This window comes from Micropterus salmoides, unplaced genomic scaffold (genome assembly GCF_014851395.1).
Source record: "Micropterus salmoides isolate LMB-PRFRI ecotype aquatic unplaced genomic scaffold, ASM1485139v1 Ms_hic_scaffold_14, whole genome shotgun sequence".
Classification (NCBI taxonomy): domain Eukaryota; kingdom Metazoa; phylum Chordata; class Actinopteri; order Centrarchiformes; family Centrarchidae; genus Micropterus; species Micropterus salmoides.
Window position 1 is genome coordinate 28056347 of NW_024040485.1, and position 21179 is coordinate 28077525.

Here is a 21179-nt window from a genome sequence, read left to right on the forward strand (position 1 = left end):
GAAATGTTAGATTAATATGCAGCTGCAGTGCGTCTCTCTCTATACTGTCCTGTTAACCCAGCTGGGCAGCGCATCTCTTGTCTGTGTCTCTTGCCAGACTGTCTGACCAATGAGAGTGAAATACAACTATTTATTTAGTCCCACATTGTGTCTGTCGGTCTGAAGGGGAAAACATCTACAGCAGCAAAGCAATAATGCAGGCAATTCCCCATGCAATTCCCCACACAGTGTAGGGATAGGAAATATCCACTTGTACTTTTGCGACCCTTTTTTCTTTTTGTTTTTCATTGTAACTTATGAAGCTGTATTAAAACCCAGCTTGAGTGGTAGAAGATAGGTTGCTTTTTGTAGGGTCAATAGATATGTGTAGTACTTTTTACATTTGATACGCAAGTACTTTTTTACTTTTACTTGCGTAGTATTATACTGGATGACTTTTACTTTTGGCATCTGTACTTTTACTTTGTTGAAAATTGAATACTTCTTCCACCACTTATCCAATTAATGCATGTTAGTAACGCAACATATTCCCTCTCTAATTTTTTAGAGATTTCTCATCTCTCTCCTCACTCCTGTCACTTTCAGCAGGTATTTCTGCCTCTGGAGCTGCAGAGTCTGGATCTATAATTGCAAGCCACCCCATATTCCTGATCAACACCTGCTAAGGCTGGGTGCCACACATGCACTGCAGTGTGTCTCCCAGTACTAGCAGTGCCAGCAACCTGATTTTCATTTATGTATTGTGACGAAGTGGGTTTGTTCACCACCTGTCCCATACAGGCCATTACCTTCTAGTTTATACATATACAAGTGTTTATTTCTTGGTAACTTACCATAGCTTGTGTAAAAGTGCACCACTTACTATCCCGGGTTGTTTGTGTTTGCATTATGTTACAGTCAACAGCAAAGCATATGGTAAGTTAGAGTAAACACAGTCATAAGTTAGTTTCAGCTCCATTTTTTTTAGGTTGCAAGTTTAAACATGGTTTAATTGTTTTCCTGTGTTAATACTTACAATTGTTTGTTCCTTTGTTCAGTTCCACCATGCAGGATAATTGTTTGGGGAGGGGCCGGCCTAAGCATTTCCTGTTTTATAGGAATAGGGTGGTCACTGATGACATCACCGGGCCAAACCAAGTAGAGGGTTTTCTTTCTTTATAGGAATGGTTCTTTTGGTTGTTTTTGATTATTATAAATAAATGTGTGAATAACCCTGACCTGTTTTCTAGGCAGTGAGAGCAGAGTGACCTGATAACTAAGTTCCAAATGTTAAGAGATTTCTAGGTATTAATGTTATGGAGTAGATCAACCTGCATCAGAATGGGATGGGCTGAAGCAGTTGGGTGTGAATTGACCACCCTATATACAGTGGGATTTGTGCTCCCAACAGGTAAAAGAGGTGAGGCTGTGCTGCTGTGAACATGTGCCTTTTGTTAGCGTTGCTAAAAGTTTAATGTGTTCTTTTTGTTCGTTTGATTGTTGAATTATCTGTGAACTGCAGACCACTGTAAATAAAATCACCTCTGCGAACATATGATGTCTGAGTCTGCCTACCTACTACCTTCCTAGCCACTCTGGCCAGACAACAGCGCATGTATTTATTTTATTTTTCCATTGATAAGTCATGCTGCAGCCTAAACCATAATAGAAGCCAGTTTGCCCACCCACTATTGTTTAACCTGGGCAGATACAATGTAGACTTCATGCTGCAGAGCATCTGATCTTTGCTTAAATGGCTTCCATTCCATCAAAGCCTTTATAGCTTATCTAAACCAAAAATGTAATAAATATATAATATATCCTGGCTCCATCCCCATTAATGCCCCTTTTTGAAATTCCGCCACTTTCTAACTAATTGTAAATGTTTACTCTTTGACTCTCACCACCCACTGGAGCATAAGCTAGGAATTATCAGAACCCTGCACCACAGAGCTGATTATAGCATACCAACAAATGCCCAAGTTCAAGAGAAGGAGCAAAAACACCTGAGGGTTGCACTTAAAGCTTGTGGATATTCAATTGGGACCTCTGTGAAAACAGCCACAAGATCCGGGAAGTACACCAACAATACAGGTGATAAAGAAAATTAGAGTAAACACAACAACTTTGTGATTCTATACATGTCTGGAGTATCAAAGAAACTCAGGCAGACACACACATATACACAAGAAAAGCAATGCATGTTGTCCTTCATTCCTTCCCATGATATTGAACAAACGCATCTGGCTTTGTGACAATGCCAAAACCAGTCATTCAGATTTGGCCTCACGTGACTCCAATGACCATAAAGACTGTCATTGCAACAGCCAGGAGCGCTAACGAACGAAGCGCTATCCATCAACTTGATAATGATTAGGAGGACATGCACATACCTTTTAATATAGCAATTCAGGAACACTGTCTGGAATAACAACAATGTATGTGCTGCAGTGGCGAGAAAAATAAAAGAACATAGTTGAACCTCCAGCTAATTTACACCAAAGGAACTGTGAAAACAATTTGAGCGACTACTTTTTACAAAAGGCACAGTATCTAGAGTATTTGTATCGGAAATGAAAAATCTGTCTAGAATATTAAACAAACAGTGGAAGAAAAAAATAAATGCAAGGAAACAGATGCTGTACATTGTTTTAAACTTCTATTTGTCACCTTATGGTATCCAATTTACACTGCAGGTGATTGAAGAGTTTCACAACAAAGGATATGCAGTGGGGTTAGATATCTCCATTTCAAAGCCATACACTTTAATTATTTCTACTGCATATTCAGTGACTGGAATTCAAACAGATGGAGAAATCAGGAAAAGTGAGAGACTATGAATAAAATAAAGGGGGTATATTTTCCCAACCTTAGTATAGTGAACTGTACTGTGTGTATTTATTTATCACAGCAGGGGATGGCAGCAGTTGTGTAGAGAAAAAATGAACTAAATGTCCGTGGAATCAGTGCTAATTGAAGCCAAAGTGAAATCAAAATCCTATTTACATCACAGATAGCAAAAGTCACCTGGCCATATCCTCCATAAATTCAATAAATTACCAAGATCCACTGGGGCGGCGGCACAGTTGTGCAGTGGTCAGCGCTGTCACCTCACAGCAAGAAGGTCATGGGTTCAAACCCCAGTTGCACCGGCCTTTCTGTGTGGAGTTTGCATGTTCTCCCCGTGTCCGCATGGGTTCTCTCCAGGTGTTCCGGCTTCATCCCACCATACAAAGACATGCAGGCTAGGTTAATTGGTGCATATGTGTGGACTAGCAACCCTATATGCCAGATAAGCAGTTGACAATGGATGGATAGACCAACATCTGGTGCAGAACCAATCCAGACTTCAAAATAATCCTCATCTGGGGCCTCATGTATAATGCTGCCTACGTGTGGGATGTTATCACTTTATCATTTAAACATTACGTTAATTTGTGCTCGCGCTAGTGAGCCATAACTATTCCATACTGCACCTTTCAATTGTAAAAGAAATAAAATAAGCCAAGTGCCAACTCAAATTTGAAATCAGTATCCGCGAAAAATTTCATTAGCCCCTCCCAGAATGCAGAGGAGAGAGCCGGAGCGTATGCCACTGACACTCACGGTCAATCGACCCTTCGCTAAGCCGCGCCCCGAATGCACAGCTGGCCAATCACAGCGCAGTATAGGACTCGCTCTATCTGAGGGCCGACTCTTTCATGGATGCGCTCCATTGACTCTAATGCAAAAAAGACTCATTTTCTAGCTTTTTTTGGCTGTATTTTTCTAAGATATGGTCAAACGCTGTTCCTGGGGCACTTGTAATAATTACAGTCGCTACCCAGAGAGGTTGAAAGGAGAAGTACGATTTATTCTCTTTCCAAAACCTAAAATAAATCCAGAAAAATGTCGGCTGTGGATTTTATTATTAATGTCAGCTGTGCAGGAACAGTGACCCATAATGTCGTTGTCTTTTGTCTCAATCGTCGGGAGATGCGGTGGTTCACTTGTAACGTTACTGTGTGATTGGTAGACTTTAGCTTCCATCTTTAATTTTTTTCACGTCCGTTTGAGTCAGACAGCCTGACTACAACCTTCAAATGTATATAGCAACTGCAAAACTGTCTGCTTCTTTCTGAGATCGCACAAACTGATCTGCCTTCTCACCTCTACGCAACCAGCACATCTTCACCACCTGCACATATGGACTGTGTAAATAAAAAATGTGTGGAAATAAAGTCAGTGACAGCCTTCACACAGTTGCTACTCTCCATCCTCATCATCAGTCCTCATGTTGATGCAGGCCAAACATAACAAAACCGACGTTAAAAAATGAACTTGTCAAACCTCCATCTTCAAAGGATCTCCCAGGGTGGGGGATGCCACTGACTGAAGCCATCATTTAGACAAGGTGCGAAGCCTACTCTAAATGTTTGCTGTAAACATATAAATACTGCGTGACACTGTGCGTAATGCTACATGGCTCAGTATGGCACTGCAGAGGAAAACGTGAGTGGAAGGCTTACAGAGTGTCCAGTAAGATTTCCTGGCCCATGATGATGACTGGCTAATACTTCGATTTTGATTCCCTAGAGTCGTGCTCTTGGATCTGTGTCCAGAATTAGACAGTCCAACGTGGCCGAACATCCCGGTACAAATAGGCTATAACCACTGTTTCTGGCAGTCAGCTGTTAGCAGCGGGAGCCGATAGATGTGATTAACAATATATAGCGTTTACCTTTCTACCTAACATTTTTGTTTAGAATAATTCTATTAATCTCTCTGCATCTTCTTTGGTTTGGTTTGACATCCACGTTATGTCAGACAATGATTTCTTTATTTCAGCTATATTGAGTCTCTGAGTTGCATTGACTACTACTGTGATACTCTGCCACTCAGTTTTGCATTTGTTGCTGATTCAAGAGTTCATCAAATGAAATATTTTTTCTCTCCTCCACTTCAGTAATCAGCACCTCGATCTTGCATTAAGAGTAGTTTCTCTTTTTCAGGTGTTTTGCAGCAGGACTGGCCATTGTTATTTGGACCTTAGGCTGGTGTATTTATGTTCATTTTCATAGTAATTTATGTGAGGAGCCAAGGTGGTGTATGTGGCTCGTGCATGTGCACTCAATTTCACGTTGATTGGGATGTATAAAGGAAAGACCTGGCGTACGTCTGCTTTTATACATGTGGATATTTCTGTGCCTACGTACTTTTCAAATTCTGTGAGTAGGCCATCTTTCAGTATGAAAGCTGCGCAGTCTTTTATACATGAGGCCCCAGGTCTGGAGCTGGCCAGTGCTTGTCCTGGCGTCCTTTGGTACAGTGGGCCAATTCTGGAGTGTATCATTGCATCACTGTTGTTGTATATAGAGATTTGATGTCACATCCCACTGGATCTGAGGTTAATACACAATGGGTAGAGTAAACTTCACTACAGATTTTTGATGTACAGTCAATAACCAAAGGTTTTTTTGGGGCGGCAGTAGCTCAGTCCGTAAGGCTGGGAACCAGGGGGGTCGCCAGTACGAATCCAGCTCGGAGTTGTGGAGCGTGGACTGGTAGCTGGAGAAGTGCCAGTTCACCTCCTGGGCACTGCCGAAGCAAGCTCCTAAACCCCCAACTGCTCGGGGCGCCGTACTGACTGGCAGCCCCCTCACTCTGACATCTCTCCGTGTCGTGTTTGTGCATGTGTGTGTCTTTCAGACCTGTGTGTATACTAACATAACAGAGTGAAAAGAGTTTCCCCTCTGGGGATTAAATAAAGTATATCTTCTTCTTCATGTGTGGAAAAACTACAGCCTACAATTCCATCAAATGCCACTTTTCAAAAGCGTTCTTATAATTACCAATGTCTGTTTTGTCCCTCAAGCTATAAACTGTTTTTAATTGGTGTGAATTCTCATTATTCGTCCACTGCTTTTTTTGGCACTTAAGTAGTTCCACATCCTTCAATGTTGAAACTTCAAATCAACCAGTAAAATGCTATGCAGTGACGTAAAGCTGTTTAAACAATTCTGAAAAAGTTCTTTTCAACTTTCTCTTACTCCCACAACTATCAACGCAAATGTTCTTGTGTCTCAAGGGCTACGTTCAGACTGCAGGCCAAAGTCACTCAAGTTTTTTTGCTCATATATGTGACTCAGATCTGATCAGATCTTCTCATGGAATCGGATCTTTGGGCCACTTTCATATGTGGTCCTAATCCGATACAGATCAGATCTTTTTAAATGCGACCTCAGTCTGGACAATCAGGCCGAAATTGATGCGAGTTTGACGTCACACTGGAGCAGCTGTTGTCACAGTTCAAAAAAGTTCCATAAAAGTCAATATTAAACATGTGGTTCTCTTCCTCCTCTACATTGCTATCATCTGCTCTCAAATTCCCTTTCTTACACCTGAAATCCACCGGACCGCAAGCTCTCTTCTCTGCATGTCATTTGTCTGAGCGGACACAGTCGAGAGAGAGGTCGGGTGAGTTGAAGGGCATTTGCGTTGAACACTGGAACACCAACACCAATTTGAGAGAAATGTGACCTGTGAGAGGACACTGAAAAACGGGAGTCTCCCCCATGAACTAACAGGAGCTGGATGGAGCTAACCAGAGCTAACCTCTGATGCACGGTGTTTACTTCTGTAGCCTACAACAGCATGCTGCGTGTGACTTTGTGTTATTGTTCTGTGCATGCGGGTCACTTTCAGGCTGTGGACAGTACACACTGAAGTCTGATATGGGCCACATTTAAACAACAATGTGAACTGTCAAACCAAAAAATCGGAAATGGGTTAGCAGAAATTTAGGGATAATTTATTTTTAGCGTCTATTTCTCACATTCAGAGTCCAATATTTCTTCACATGTAAAAATCTAGATGGTACGAATAAACTGGAGTTTAAGTGGTACCTCTCAGCCTAATCTTAAATTTACTGTCTGACCCATGAGTCTCTGGCAGTTACCATCACCATGGCAACCAACTACCACTGCAGGTGGGAACATAGCTGATTGAGATGAGCTAATTAGTCTGCTCCTCTGATGTCTGTCTTTGGTGTCTTTCATCCTTTTCCCACTTATCCAACTTTTCATACTCCTTCAGCAGAATGTTTCTATATTGTTGGGAAATCTTACTCAAGGGACTTCTCCCAGGAGTAGGGATGGGGATCATTAGTTTTTATTCATATTAATACCCTTATTGAGACCTTAATGATCTGATTCTTTATCGATACTTTACTATTGTTTGGTGACGGCTATTTGGAAAGACCAGACCCAATCGCATTGAGATGACATGACTTGTGATTAGGGCTGCAGCTAACGATGATTTTAGTATTTGAAGCTTCAATAGATTATTTCAACGATTAATCGATGCGTCGTTTAAGAAGAACTTTTGCTTGGTGGCGGCGGCGCCCCGCCCCCCGTAACGTGATCAGCTGTGCACGTTTACAGGTGATCGATATTGATTAGTCCTTTCGGAAATTCATGTCATACAGCAAACATCAGACCAACAACCAGACAGCTGCTTTACAAACACAAACATCACCCTAGTGCTATACAAGTTATACTAAGGGCTCATGCAGACTACACGACTTTCAGCGTCGGCCGGTGACAGGGACACACACACACACAAGAGCTGATGGCTGTGTCACCCGACACAGGTCTCCAAACCACGTTTTGTCAAGAAAACACAGGAAATGTGAAACGGGAAATTAGCGATCCTGCACACGAACAGCTGTTTGTTATTATAACTAAGGACGGATTAGCACACGCAGGTAGCAGGAAACATCTGAGCTACAGAGAGAGCTGCAGGTGAGTTAAAAGGTGCAGCTCCGAACACCTAGTTAACTCATGACCAAAAAGGAGAACAACAAACGCACGTGTGGACATTTTCAGCTGAGGTCTGCAGCTTACTTTGGCTAGCCTTCAACTCAACAATCATGATTTCAGTTAAATGTTAAAGTTACTGTTACCTTGTCTGTGGTCCGCTGGCAAAACACCGGCTGCTTTCTGATAAGGTGCCGTCATTCTGTTGCGGAAGGTAACATTATAGAGTTGTTGTTTTCTTTAGCCATTTTCTCTCTCTTCCTCCACTTTTCAAACAGCGCAATCATAATCACGTCATGTTCACAGCGTAAGCGCGATGTGCGACAGTAATAAATATCCGTGCGAAACACTGTGCTGTATAGTTAAATGGATTAAAGGAAGCATCGATGCAAAGAATTTGTGTTGAAGCATTTTATTAAATCGATTTTATCAATTTAATCAATGAATCGTTTCAGCCCTACTTGTGATAAATAAACAAATATTGATGTGTTTATATTAACTGCCTGGTTGTTTTTATATTAATTGTATGATTCAAATTTTATATTTTAAAGACAGCTAAATGCTGTTTCTAGAGCAACATTATTGTTTACAACAGCAACGTCACTATATAAAGTCACTATCTGACATCACAATACCAGTCTATGCTACAGACAGACAGCTTTCCATTTAGCTTGTTTTAAACATGATTTTCGAGTTTTGAGAAAGTTTGGAACCGGGTCCTTTTAGAACCGGGTATCGATTACCATCCCTACCCAGGAGCTCTCGTGCTTATGAGCCACAACTAATATCATACTGGGATTTTGTAGAAAATTGTTCAGTTGTCTAGAATCAGAAACAGACACATCTGTAAATAAGAACACTAATCATGAGTTTGGTTGTATTTAAAAAGTAGCATAGATGATCACAGAGCAAAAAAATGGAGGTTGAACTAGTTAAAAGTAATTGGGCTGCGTCTGTCCCACTGCTGTTAAGGAGAAGAAAGAATTGTTTAGGTGTTTCAGTGCGGATGTAGAAGTTTACAAAATGTCCTGAAAACACACGTTTTTCTAGCCTGCTAATATAGAGGCAGTACTACCCAAACCCAGCATACTGTTCTACCCCTTTCATACAAGTAACACATGTATGACGCGCATCTACTGTTGCATTCACCCATGTAAGAACCATTAATGAGACAGCCATCACTGCATTATCTGTGGTTGTCAACATTATCAGAAAGTCTGCATCATAGCGCCATCACCCTTTTCCCTATTTCATCATAGTGAGTGTAACTTTGACTGGATTTATAAAACTTTGAAGCCTGCCATTTTACATACAAACATTATATTATTACATATATTAAACATTATTCATGATAAAAATACTCATGGTATATCAAAATTATTAAAGTTTTTATAACTAAGTTTCAGGAACAAGACCACGCCTGTTTCTCTCACTAATCCAATCACCTTCGCATACCTATACTAACCCCTTCTCTCCAGTTTGTCTGTTTGATTTGGTTACCTTGGTACTCAGACCCTTAAACAGCGATCTGTTTGATGACTGATTTGTGGTCTTTGTGTCAGAGAGGGGGGCGACTATGGAAATTCAGACTACAACTCGGCGCAGAATCTTTCATTACTCTCTGTCCAGCAACTCCAGCCAGGCACCATTTCCACACAGAGGCCGTTGGAAGAAAGCCTCTCTTCCAGATGCCTGAACCGCAGCCTCACACCTTCAGGAGCCAGCTCCTTCCCTGCAATAACCATCTCTGACTGGACATTCGGAGATGCCCTCAAGGAAAACAAAATCCTCTCAGCTGCTCACTTCTGGGTTCTCTACCAAGAGCACGCCTTTTTTTTTTCTTACATGCCTTCACATTTACATTTATTCATTTAGCTGACTTTGATCCAAAGCGACTTACAATTGCTACAGTATATATGCCTCTGGAGCAACCAAAGGCAAGTGTCTTCGCCACTGCTCCATCACCACCTTCACCATAAACTGTATAAAAAAGGCCTGTACACGCGAGTCCATGCGTGATTTTAACAGCTGCTCACCGTCGGCTGCGGTCTCAGGCATGTTCGTCGCTGTTGCAAGTTTATCACCACAAGCTTTTCCATTGGTTTCATCTTCTGGTATCATTTAACACTTCTCTCTACATTTTACTTGCTATTCTGCTATTCACATCACTTGGCACAGATCGATCAGTGCGTTCCATTAAACACTTTTGTGGCGCAGCAGCGATCAGCTGATTTTACTCACGGAGCCTCCGGCTGCTGCTGTGGCTGCTTCAGGTGTAGTTGGTTTGATCAGCTGGATGTGCAGCCTCTCTTTTCCTCTGTTTGTGAGTCTTAAGTGTAGTTAATAGGGATAAGCGAGTACAGCATTATCTGTATCTGTGTTAACCATATGAATTATCTGTATCTGTACTCGGACTGGGCGGGGCCTAACCCAGAAGTGGGCGGGTTGTCTTGAAATGGGCAGAGCTTTAACCGGTATGTTATTTTAAGCATGCAATCGATATGGGTTGATCAGAAATTGTTATATTTATTGCTGATTAGAAAACTATTTACATGACAGCATCAGCATTGAGCTTCAGATCAATGGTTTTGATCACGATAACAAACGAACTATATACAGAACAAGTTTTGCAACAATGAATACAACACATACGGTTGCAATTATGAAGTAAAATGTAAGAGTTTTCAAACCCAACATAACTTTCTTTTTTTTTTTTTTACTGTGATTTATTTATTTATTTATTTTTGGTTCTTTTGTTTTTTTTTTGGTTCTTTTTTATTTTTTTTATTTCCACACCAGAGGCCTGTACCACGAAGAAGGATTTGAGCTTATCCAGGTAACTTCGGGGTTAACCCTGCGTTTTCAGTACCACGAAGGTGGTTCACTTCTTACTGGGGTAGATTGCTATGATAACTTTTGCAGAACGGCTAACCTACTCTGGAGCAGGTTATGTTCCAGATAAGAGATCAACTCTGTGAAAACGCCGCCTACTGACCAATCAGCTCTCTTGGAAAATGACATCACCATCTTTAGGAAATCCCACAGACTGTTTTAGCCAATAGGCTGCTTTACGTTTGCAGCGGTGATGTGGAGAAACTCTTGACTATAGTGATCTGAGAGAGACTGATTAAAAGCCTTAGGCTAATGTTGCCTACAGGTTTTTACAGTACAGCAGGATCAGCCTACTTACTGCCTTTAAATGTGTTTTAATATTTTTTATTTGCTCCCAGTCCGTTTCACACACCCTGACGCAGCCGTTAAAATAAATGGGTTTTATTTTTCTTATGAGGTTGAATATTATGAGCAGTTTGGTAGGGATATTGAAATACTGAATTTTAATATGAACGTAGGCTATCTATTTTAGGTTAGTATAGCTTTCTAAGGCCTACTATAGAGACTGTAGTCATGTTCCACCGACATCGCAAAAGGTGGGACGGTGAGTTTTCAGCAGCCTAAATGTTGAGATTCAGTCTTTCAAACATTATTTGAGCACATTTTATGGCATGAATGGAGTTTTCGTTTCAGTGCTTTATGAAGTTAATTTAGAACACTTTTGATTGTGTTAAATAAATTAATCTAATTTTTGAAGTGGCGACAAGTTTTTTTAAAGTGAGGGAGAACGGCCCGAGTCTTTTAATGTGGAGACGCCGACACACAGCCGAGCTGAAAGAATAAGGCTGATATTTTCATACAGCTCATGAGAACACTTTTTATCAACGCATTATTATAGACTACGCCTGTTCATTTAGACATTCACACTGTCAGCGACTCCCTGCATGTGTCAGATGCGGGCGCGCTACTGTTGTATTTCTTAAGTGTTAAAGTTAACACGTAAAATATGACGCTCTGCTGACAGTGGACTTGTTCATGTCTGTGAATGGTCATCTGCTGCTAACGGCCTTAATTTGTAATATTATTTTAAATAATTTATTTATACCAGAACTACCTTTAATTTTTTATAAAATACAGCAAGAAAGTGTCAGAAACTGGTTAGATCCAGCTGACAGTTTAAAAAAAAATAATAAAAAAATCACCGACAGGCAGAGACGCAACGCGAGTCGCATTCTACCAAGCACCACGTCTGAACAAACCCCACGCTTACCAGAACTCTACTGGTAATAAGTAAGTAGCCTAGTACTACAAACCGAAGTAAAAAACAAACCTGAAGCTGAAGAAACCCTAAACGTTAATGGAAAAGACCCGCGAACCTGAGTGACTGAGGGAGAGACAGAGAGAGCTGTTCTCTTCTCAGTGTTCTGTGTGTGAGTGTGTGAGTGAGCAGAGCGGGACACAATAAATCTAAATCTGTATGTGTGTAGGGGAGGGGCGCTGTGACTAGCCTATAACAGAACGCAGACACAGTCAGCTACCCAATGAGGATTTTTATTCAATCCGAGCACAGATATTGACTCGTATTACTCGTATAATACTCGTACTCGGCAAAAGTGCTTTATCCGTACTGGATACTCAAGTATCCGGCTCAACTCTAGTAGCTAAGTTTAAAGAGACTCTCTACTCATTTTATACTTGTGACTGTTGTTTTTGGAGGAGGTTTGCGACTCACAAATAAAGGAAAAAGCTCTCGCAGAGAACTTTCAAATCAGTTTATTGATCGAAAGTTAACAAAATAATTTTCAACACTTTCAACTTTCAACACACACACACATCAAAAATTACCTTAAATTCATTTCCCACAACTTATTTGGTTACTAAACTATTTCACTCCTCCTCTCGCATTCAAATATAAAAACAATTGCAAGCTATAGTCTTTCCCCGAATGAAACTACCCATGAGAATGAACTAATCAGGATGAGGTTCAGTTTCCCAATACTTTTATTTAACATTTTTTTGAAACAAGAAAAAAATTTAATAGATAACCTTGCTTGTCCATAACAACAACAATAAAAATAATAATAATAATAAGCTACTAATCAACTACTATGGCTTCAACAGGTGGCATTTTATGCAAGGTATCAAATGAAGTACTCTATTGGTATCTCTATCATTTTAAGGATACTGGTTTTGGTACTGGTATCGTAAAATTTTAAACGATACCCAAACCTAAGCCCACTATAGCTTCAGGTCAAGTAATTACATTGACCTCGCTCAGCTCTTTCAGCCACCAGCTAGTGCTACCACCAGTCGTACGGTGCTATCAGCACTGCATGGTGCAACCCAGCTCAGGAACCCCTCGTCTTCATGTTCTAGGGAAGTCATGTCAGTGGAATTTGCCTTCGCTTTTTATACGTATTGTAACACCATCCGAGCTAGAGGAGTTGACGAAGGCTTCTAGACAGGTCCATTTTCTTGCCCCCTTTTCAAATCAACCGCATCAGTCCCATCGGCATTGCTATTTAGAAGTACTCAGGCAAGACAAGACTAGATAGATCTCTCCTCTCTCCACTGCATGGCTATATCAAACGTCAGTTACTGGGAGCGATCAGGTCTCGTGCTGATCACAGCTGACACCTTTGAGAGAAAACTACAAAGCCAGAGGAAGCCCAAACATCTCTTCACTTTTCCTCTTGCCCTCTGCTACACGTGTCTTGCCAGGCCACTGATCAGTCGACACCAGCTTTCTTTATCCACCTGAAGAATCAATTGAATCCCGAGCCGCACTAAACCTGCAAAGGCTGGCCCCCAACCAACCCAGAGAGAAATAAATCTTCAGTCTTCTAACATGACAACTGTTAGGAAAGTCAGAACAGTGACAAACTGTCTGTCACTATGGCTCCTGCAGACCTAGCCTCAAGGTGTAAAGATATTATCACTCCGCCGCCTGCAGAGAGACACGGAGAGTCGACTCAAGCCAATTGTATCATCCAGTACAAAATGGTCCTCATTCAGTCATCAGTTGTTCATCGCTATGTTCAGAACATCTATTCATGGATGCATTTATCTATTAATTTGTGTGTCTAGTAGTTTATTAGTTCTGTGGTGTGTTAGTAGTGTGAGTAATACATGTTTTATGTATAAAATCGTTGCCTCTTGCTTTCTGTAACACTGCATTCTGTCACTTTACATTTCCATTCATTGAGTTCAGCTTATATGTTGATTGTTGAAATTATTCTAATATTAATATTTTTGAAACTGCTGCTTTTTCCTACATATGTACAACATGTTATTGGTAGGAGAATGCTGGAAACTGCTGCTGATGTTTACTGATCACAATCACTCCATCATTTTCATCCGCAGACTGACCTTAATCTCAGCCCAACACCAATTCGTCATCCTTGCCGCCTATGTTCCAGGTTTCTCATTTTGGAAGTTCAAATCATAGTAGCAGGCTTGGATCCTCATCCAACAATCTCTCTGTTCCTCGGTTCCAGCTACCATCTTCACTTGAACCCCCAGCTACTCCACCTGGTCACCGCATCATGCCATGCGGACATTAATAGTCTCACTCCTAAAACCCCTTCAACGTTCTGTTGAATGGTGCAGTTTCAAATGTGCATACCTTCCTCAGTCTACCATTTCCTTCTATCGACATCATCCTATCATTAACCAGCTTCATCACTTACGTCCACTCAGTTGTCAAAATCAGAATAAAAAAACATTAAAGTGTACCTCAGGATTATGACTTCTTAATCAAACTGCTTTCTGGAGCTCCAGACTCTTCCATTTCTCACCCCCACGTCAACATATTTATGAAAGGCAGAATCTCAGTTCGCACTGAAACACAACCCTTCTCATTCGTTGCATCCAAACCCTTCACGCAGGATACTTACCCCATCCATCGACTCAACCCTTGAAACAATGTTCCCCCTAGTATTCTTTGTTTTTTTTAACGATTTTCAGAATTCACCACCACCTCATCCACCTATGACCCATAACGGCATCCGAGCCTCTCATAGACATTTCTATCCACTCCCCAGACACCCTCAAATTTAACCTTAAATAAAGCAAAACCGACCAGCACGGGCCTTTTCACCCCATCTTTCTCTTCCATTTAAACCTATATAAACCAGAGATAAGCCCACCATTTTTTTTCTCCACAAGACGCAGGCTGCGTTGGAAGAGTCTTTTTTGCTTAGGGAGGTTCCTAACTGAGTGAAATGAACTGGAAGTATTTCAGTGGCAGCCATGACAGCTAAGGAAAGGTGCCTCAATGCTTCCTTTCATATCTCCTTTAGCATAGGGTACACCTGACCATCCTTTACGAAAGGAAAGGTGAGAATGCTGCCCCACAATTCCTTGCAGCGGCAACATTTAAATCGACGCACGTTCTCAAACCCAAAGATAAAATCCATTGACCACAGCAAAATTGTAGCAATACAGATGCACATTATGATTCTTGAATAAGGCTTCCTTACCTTCGGTTTGTTTTCTTTTGTCTTTGCTGTAATCTAACACTGTTTCAACACCATTTTATGTTTCGGATTGTTGAAATAAGCTTTTTTTTTTTTTTTTCTTCTCCCCTTCAATAAAAATATCACCAACCATGACAGATAAAGGATGTTGATCAAGTTACCACTGGCTATTAAGCCTTTTCTCCCTTATGCCATAACTTGCAAACATGCATAGGTGTAGGTCTTGAACTGTCAGCAATAACTGAGACCCATGCGAGCTGTGTTACCAGTCTTGTAAAATGATCAAAGTGAGGACAATGTTGCAGTGTTCAGGCTCACGTTATGTATTGCCAGCCTTCAGTAATATCATAAATTAATTTTACTTCAGTCACAGATGCTGACACTCTCGCCTTAATAAAGGCAATGATCAAGCTGCAGTCAACGTTGATCACATCATCAACGTTGACCGCCACATACTGAGTTTCGATTGTTTTTTTACTGGGCTATGGGTAAAATCGTATTTGATCACAGAGCTGGGCGCAGCGCATATATTTGCTCAGCCGGTTGTGCTCTCTCTCTCTCTCTTGCCACAGTTACTCTGTCATTTTGTGTGAAACACTGTGTTTACTGTTTACATACAATAATTGGGATTCATGTTGATAAATATGGGTGGGCAGGAGGGTGAGTGTGAGCATTCTCAATGTGACAACTGTTCCATTATTTGGTGACTGGTAGGCTACCCTATAGCCTAGGCCTTTTTACTATCTTGATTATGAAGGTGATATTCCACCGTGTTGTCCACCTTTAGATGGCCTGCATTAAAACAACACGGGGCGCAGTGTCAAAGACACGCTTTTTGTAGTCTAAACATTATAGTTTCATCACGGCAGGTCACGTCAGTAACATCCATCGTCGCATAATTATGTCGCCTAGAAAAGAGCAGTCGGATTCTATGAGCCCTGCAGTCCTCTTTTCCTCCTTCAGGTGGTTAGGAAAGGAGATTTTTTTGACTTTTCGGACACAGCCCCCATCTTCACCAATGAACTACGCAGAGTCACTATGTGCTTCTGATTCCACCACCATTTCCAGGAGGGACAAACAAAATCCTGGCAGCTGGTCTTCCTAAGCTTACTGTAGGTACATCCACCTCAGTGACACCCCAAGAGCCCATTTTCACCCAGTATATGGGTGGTGATGGGGCAGTGGATAAGACACCATCCTTTGGTGTGAGAGACCCAGGTTCAATTCCCCACAAATGTGTTTCTGAGCAAGACATCCTAGTTGCTCCAGAGGTGTGCAACCTCTGACATACATATAACTTGTAAGTCGCTTTGGATAAAGCTTCTGCTCAATGAGTTAATGTAATGTAGTCCAGTGAAGTTAACTTTGGGGGATGATGAAGCAGAAAGCTTATTGAGATGTGCCCACACCAAGTCTCGACCCCCGCCTAGCTGCTCCAGCCACATCATGACTCTAACGCCAGGAATTCACTGAGTCCTGTTACGGCTGCATTACGGTTTTGATGCGTCCATAGCCTGGCGTCAAAGTCCACTGGAAGCATCTCAGCAGCGGAGCGTGCAGCCTGCCCCACATTATTTACTTATTAATTTCTCCTTTTTGTGCTTCTACTACCTTCTTCAAAGCTCTCTGTGACCTCGTTTCGTTCTGTCAACTTCAGGCTGCATTTCCCACAAGGAGCATTTTAGAATCAGAGCGTTTTGCCTGCCTGATTTTGCTGACATGTTTAGATTTTGCTGATTTGGTAATCAGTATTAGCATTTTGTGCTTATACTGTGATTAAGTAGGGTACATAGTTAAATGATTTACTTTTATGTCCATTTTAACCATGTTTATTGTCGTTTTACGATCGGGAGTCTCCAAAGGGTGTTTTATTTTGAAAATTGGCCAGATTCTCTATGCCGTTCTGTGTCAGACTGCCTGTTCGATCTGCTCTGTGCTGCTTGATGTGGCTAGCGGTAAAAATAGACCTGCTACCTATTCTCTGCGGAGCGGAGAGCCGCTTCCGGGATGCGCTGCGGCCGCGTTTGGTAGACTCAAAAGCATTGACTATAATGGCCGCGATTAGCTCCGGCAACAGCAGCGCAGCCGTAACGTGCCGTACCCGGAGTCAGTGGATTTTCGGACCCCACTCATCCCCCATGCAATCTAATGCCTTCATCCCTCTCCCCGACCCCAGTCATTCCACCATGTATGATCCCAACACAACCGTCTCTTACGTTTCATCCTTTGGCTTTCGAGCCCCTTCATCCCTCTCTTACTGCTAATCATCCCACTGTGTACAACCCTCATCCTATCCTTCTCTCATCCTCTTGTCAATCCGAATAAACTACCTTTTAAAGTGGACTTCTACAGAGTCAAGCAATGTGCTTTTGAGGGGAACTTTTTTTTATTAGACTACATTTTTGCTGTCGCCTTCACGCTTCCTCACTCTAACCTCTTTGATCTGCATCTATTTCGTTTTTTCTGTTTCCATCCCCCTTAATACTCTCATCGACTCCCCTTGCCAGCAGTGTATCACATTGTCACTGTTTACTTTACTCTTGGAGCTCCCAGATTGCTTTGGCTATTTACTCCTCTGGATGAGCTCCGTTTGGATAGGCAGACGGGAAGCAGCAGCCTTTCGTTGGGAGCTAGTTAACCTGTAGCACCCCAGCATGCGGTCTTGTTTTGCTTCAACCTGACCTTTGTCTGTCTCTCACTCAGCAAAGACTATGAGAAAATACCAATTGTCAGCAAATATCAATTTACTTTCCCCATTCTGCACATGTCGGATGAAATTTACACCAGAATAATTGACTGTGGTTTATGGGGTCTGAGCATTGAAGCGAAACAGAGCTGTGGAGAATATATTGACTGAAACTATGACAATAAGACCCAGAGTGTATCTGACTAGCACAGCAACCTCAATATATTAAAACTAGTTGGTGAAGAACATTAGCAGCAGGTGACTGACTAATTTCTGCTCTCTTCTAAATTGTCTCTTGCCTTATCTCCTTATTCAAGTATATGTTATAAAGTGCAGCTGCTGCAAATATTTTCATCCAACGTACTGTCGCTATTGGATGGAAGGAAGAAATATATGGTGCTTTCTGACAGGGTATGATCTTGTGAAAGGTTGATTTTCAATTGGCCTCTTAGGTCAGATCTGCCTGATGAGTACCTAGAACTTCAACCACTTATACAGATGCACTCCACTTAAATGCAGTCCACTTCCAGCAGAGTATTGTCACAGAAACCTTTCAAGCTGTATGACAGTGTTCGCTCTTCAAAACACAGACAGAATCTTTCATCTCAAAAAGGCCAAGTATTTCTTTGTAAGTTTTGATATTGTTTGACATTGACAGTATGACTGGGCAAACACGGCACCAATGTTTAGTAAAGTGATATCCCACTGTAAGTCCTGTGGGTTTCAAAAGAAATAAAGGCTCAGTTAAAAATTGACATTGATGTAATTTACCAGCTTGGTACACCACAATCCATTTCAGTTACAAGTGATAACCACAGTCCACATGACTTTAAGTACAATACATTTGAAAAAGTGGTCCACAACTGCAAAACAAATGCAATATTACAGATTTATCATTTTCACAGATTTGGTCAGTAGTAGCCACTAGAAGCCAAAAAATTGGATTTAAAATGCAAAATGAGGAGCTGTGCTTTAAATAGTCAAAAATAAATGGAAAATTAATATTAAAAGGGAACATTAAAGCATTTAAGAAGAGCGAGAGCAGTGAGAAACATGAGGGGTCAAGCCTCCATTTACGTCAGTGGTACACATTCTTTTAGGAGTTTGTCCAATTAATCACAGGGTCAGCCAGAATCAGGCTGAGAAGCTCTCTCTGGTTGAATATTGTAAGGCTGTTTCAGGTTGGGTGTGGTCAACTGTACTTTGTTGCACCTGTAATAATGCCCAACAGTGATGTTACAGGGTCCTGGTGTACACATATACATCACTGGAGCAAGATAAGAACACATTTAGTCAGTTGTTTTGCTATTATCTCACAGTATTTTTATTTTCCTTTGTTTTGTCTTTATCATCTTGACTAATGCCAAAGTGTTCCCACACAACAGACATCTTATTTCCATACCAGCTCTAGCACCTTCCCAGGCTGCAGTCTCTCCGACATTTGATTTGTTTTGTTGATCAAAGTTAGACTAGACACTCATAATTACGTTGCTTAAAACATGCTGACTTGACTTGAAATAAACCCACGCAACAAACTCTGACTGGTTGTGTTCTTTTCCACTTCCTTTCAGCTTTCCTACAATTTCTTGTAAAGACTCTAGTGGGGTCATTAAGCCAGAGTAAGGTTTGAGGAATCACTCCCTTTTCTTTAAGAGGCACAATAGATTCTAAAACACAGAAAGTGTTAAAAGTTGGTCCTCGGTGGAGTAGAGACGCACTAGAAAAATCTGTTGAAATGGTTTTGTAGCCCAGAGAAGCTGGAAATTCCTATTGAATTGGTTCCTGTGCTGAACTTTTGTAGGTATGTGATTTAATAAAAGAAAGTTTATTGACTTTTGTGTGTTTTGGTACTGCTGTAACAAAGGAAATTATCTTTAAGCCAGTAGTGCTATAACCTCACACCTAGTGACCTTGTGTGTGGCATTTACAATTCTAAATGTTGTCAAAAATGAAAAGGAAAAATGTCTCTGACTGAAGTGAAAAAAAACCATCTGGGTTAAAAATACCAACCCAGAATGTGAGTGGAACGCCTTGACATGAGCTGAGGAACACACACTCTGCTCAGAGAGACCACAATACATCCCATCGATGTTTATCCATGGGGAACGGTCTGGTACACTCAGCCGACACTTCAGAGATGGCAGTGTGTGAGTGTGCATGTATGTGTGTGTACAAAAGGGAAACACATTGGGTCCCATGTTGACACATTTAAAAATATTCATGGCAAGTCAAATTATTCAGGAGATGCGCAGTGCTTAGGGAATTTCAAGAACATACGTCTGCATATCCACAAACAGCAATAACATCAGACACATATACAAAACTACATATAGGAAATACCTTAGGGTACTTCCAAACATAGACAAATGTGTGAAATGCCTGGGGCCTTCTCATGAGTGAACCAATAGGTCAATATCATGCATGATGGCTGTGAGGTCTTGCCCAGATGGACTCAGCCTGTCAGATTTGACACTTTTCTTTTGTCTTTCTGTGGTTCCAGTAGGGACTTGCGCTCCAGTGGACATGGTTGTGGGGTTTTGTTTGTGAGGCTGTATTTTTACATCTTGTGAAATCCATTTGGGTTTTTGACTTTTGTGTGTGTTTATGCATTATTCATCATGATTTACCCATCAACTCTTGCACTCAGATACAGCTAATTTGAATTAGCAGAGATGTATGTACGAAGCTGTCAAGCATACATTTTTATCAAACATAACAAGGAAATATATTAAAATAAAGCAAAATATTCATATTGAAGATTTCTGCAAAAAAGTTCAGTGTTAATTTATTAATTTTGTTTTCCCTACGATACCAGCTCATCCTCCTAAAGCATAATTGTTATTATCAGTGACTCAAAGCACTTGGTTAAGATTAGAGAAGGATGTGATCATTATTAGATAGGGACAAAGTCAGGGATTAAATGAAGCAGTAGGCATTGGTCTTTTTTAATATTTAATAATAATTAAGCTGACGCTTTTATCCAAAGTGACTTACAATTGCTATATATATATATATATATATATCTCAGAGGTTGCATGCCTCTGGAGCAAGTTGCATTCCACTGTTCCACCGCCACCCCTTTTAATGTTTTACAAAGTATACCAAGTATAGTAACCACAGCCTCCAGTTTTTGTTGCCAAGCCATATCATAGGTTGTTGTTGTAGTGTTGCCCTACTCAAAAAGGTAAACGTTAACTGCAATTCTGTGACATGGGACGAACTCCAGTGTCCTCCATTTAAGTCTGCGGCATTACACACAAACACCACCACGACCTCCTCACCCTTACTTTCTGCTTGGCTAGAGAAAGGCCACACTACTGCATTTGCACTACATGCTGGCAGTGGACATAAATTGTGAAATTGTACAATATTAATGTATTTCTTTATAATTTGGACAGGCAACCAAGC